We start from the raw sequence: 3,255 nt of genomic DNA on the forward strand, positions 1-3,255 counted from the left end.
AACTTCTTCAGAGGATGGTGTGATAAGAATAGGAGGGAAGAATTGGCTAGGCAGTTAAGGTGAAAAGACCCCAAAGAAAAGTAGTTAGTCTCTTGGTTAAAAGTCAAAGTGTCCTTGAGCCTCAATTCCCCTTGCCACACTTTCAACACTAGGGAGGACACAGCAGAGGCCAAAGACTGAGTTACCAGTGTCAGTGGGAAGGACACTGACAAACAATTGCAGATTTGGTGCCATTTGCTCTTGGGAACAGAGGTGGGTGGGGCCTGGAACAAGGATGGCAGCTGAAAGGTGATAGGTAGTCCTGACTCTCAGTAGCAGCAGTGATCAGTTTTGAAGGGGCCATCTTGGGACAGGCTCAAGTACTGGGCCTGTGTCTGAGTCAGCTTGGTCAGCTGTACATTCAGCTTTCCCAGATGGGGTTCAGCCACTGCCTCATCCAGCTTCTTAGGGATGATGTTAACCCCAACAGGGTATTTGTCCTGTTGGGTCCACAGCTCAATCTGTGACATCATTTCATTGGTGAAGAGGTTGCTCATTAGGAAGCTGCAGTGGCCCATGACACAACCTAGGTTGACCAGCCAACCCTCAGCCAGCAGGATGACGTGGCACCCATTCTTTAGCCGGTAGCCATCCACCTGGGGCTTCATGTTCACCTTGTCCACAGTGTTCTCATTTAGCCATTTCACAATGATGTCCACATTGAAGTGTCCAATATTAGATACAATGCCATCATCCTTCATCTATTCAAAGTGCTGGCCAAAGATGATATCCATACAGCTTGTGGTGGTGAGAAAGTGGTTACCCTCCTTACAGGATTACCTCATAGCCCTCCATGGCAGCCTGAAGCACATTGATTGGGTCAGTCTCAGTGATGATGACTCAGGCCCCTGAAACCCTCAGGGTCTGGCACAACCCTTGCCCACATCTCCATAGCCTGCACCTGCTGCCACTTTGCCTGCAATCATCATGTTTATCGCCTGATTGACGTTATCTATGAGGGACTCCTGGCAACCATAAAGGTTGTCAAATTTGCTCTTGGTGATAGAATCATTGACATTGATGGCAGGCACCTTCAGTATCCCATTGGCCATCATCTTATAGAGGTTGTGGAATCGAGACCTGGTCTCCTCAGAGATGCCTCAGATGCCTAACAGAAGCTGTGGGTACTTGGTGTGGATGAGGTTGGAAAGACACCACCATCATCCAGAATCATATTATGGGGTCCATCCTTGAAGTGAAATGTTTGCTCAGTGCACCACAGGTACTCCTCATCTGTTTAGCCCTTCCAGGCATACACTGGAATGGTGGCCTTGGCAATGACAGCTACTGTATGGTCCTGAGTAGAGAAAATGTTGCAGCTGGACCACCACAGCTCAGCACCCAGAGCCACCAGAGTCTCAATGAGGACAGTAGTCATTACAGTCATATGCAGATAACCAGCAATGCATGTGCCCTTCAGTGGCTTAGAGGCCAAGTACATCTCCTGCTTGCACATCAAACCTGGAATCTCATTCTCAGCAACGTCCAGGACTTTTTACCCCCAGGAGGGCAGGCCCATGTCCCGCAGTTTGTAGGGGAGTTTTCAGACACCGGAAAGTGCTTCCTCATGGAGTGATGGACTTGGACAATGGGGCCAGACAGCATGGGGCAGCACAGAGTGAGCTTCTTAACATAGCTGCTATCTCATGGTTACCAAAGGATAAATGTCCCCAGACTGGCTTTTCCTAAGCAGTATAAAACAGTTAACTTCCTGGAAGCAGAGTGGGATGGAGATTGCCTAGAATTAGAAAGGGAGTTGCCATCTAATATGTATTGTTTCAGTTGTGCAAAATGAGAAAACTATAAATTTGTTTTTAAGAACATGGTACCTCCAGTTACTGACACTGTAGTGTACTCTTACAAACTGTAAAAACATTTTGTAAGGATAAATAGCAGAGGAAATACTTTTAAATATTTTTTTAATTTTAAAAATTTTATGTGTGTCCTCTCCTACAGTAAGGCCTCTCTCTGGGGTAAGTCCATCGTGCCCTCCATGCCTTGACCCACCCAGCCTCATTCACCCTCCCATCTCCTCCCCCAGTCTCTCTTCCTAGTTTGGGTCCTGCCCCATTCCTTGTCATAGGGCCCCAGACACCTGGGGAATGAATACTGCTTCCTGATCCTTTTCTTCCAGACCAACTTAGTGCCTTCTCTGGGCCCCAGGACCCACCTCCCTCTGCTCACCTGGACCTGCACCACTTGCCAGCCTCTTTCTGGGAGGCAGGGGCTGACCTTTCCTCTTCCTGATCCTTTGCATCCAGACCAACACAGCTCCTCAGTGCAGTCCCCATGAGTCCTACGGGCCTCTTCCGGCCCCAAACTGCCTTTGCACCTCTGGGTGGCACAGCCATCAGCTGCCCTAGACCAGCATCTTTCCTGGGCCAGGCTCCCAGGCCAGTCCAACCCCCAAATTCCTGAGGTCAAAATCATTCCTGGAAGGATCCAGACCTTAGGAGAAAGGCTGAAAACATCTGGCCCTCATTTGAATTGGGCCTCTGTGGGAACTCCTGAAGAAAAAAGAAATCCGGCCACTGCAATATAAAATCAAATGAGAGAATTGGAAACTTAGACGAACCAGGTTTTCATGCCCAAAAATTAAACCACAAAGACATGTAAAGTTCACTAAAAGAAGCAGACCTAAATATGAAGGCCTGAGTCTCATACAAGAATCAGAAACTACAAAAGAAATTCACATGTAAAAATCACAGAGAAAAAATAGTAACATGAAAAACCAAAATAACATATCCCCAACAAATACCAATAGTCCTCTAGAGCAGTATAAGGAGAATCCCCTAGAGATAATGCAGGACATGAAACTTAAAAGAACAATTATAAACATGATAAAAAATTTCAGTGAATCTAAAGAACACACAAAAAATGAAATCAAAGAACTGAAGAAAGATGGGATAAACTTCTGAATGAATTCAGAAAAGAGTTAGAAATATTGAATACTGAGGCTGAAATGAAGAAGGAAGTGAAACGCTCAAAAGCCAATTAGAAATGACAGGAGAAAGCCTCACCAATAAGATGAACAAATTGGAAAACAGAGTATCAACACCAAAGATAAAGTGGACGAACTAGACCACTCAAGCAAAGATTATGAAAAATTTAAGAAATAACAAGAATGGAATATTCAGGAATTGTGTGACACCATAAAAAGACCAAACTTATGAATCATAGGTATATAGGAAGGAGAAGAATCCCAAGATAATTGCA

General features: G+C 45.5%; 1 pseudogene; it reads right to left on the reverse strand.

The window, feature by feature from the left end:
• Positions 1 to 308: 308 nt before the first annotated feature.
• Positions 309 to 1,576, reverse strand: LOC103734406 (annotated as a pseudogene).
• Positions 1,577 to 3,255: the final 1,679 nt, after the last annotated feature.

This window comes from Nannospalax galili, unplaced genomic scaffold (genome assembly GCF_000622305.1).
Source record: "Nannospalax galili isolate Female #2095 unplaced genomic scaffold, S.galili_v1.0 scaffold433, whole genome shotgun sequence".
NCBI lineage: Eukaryota > Metazoa > Chordata > Mammalia > Rodentia > Spalacidae > Nannospalax > Nannospalax galili.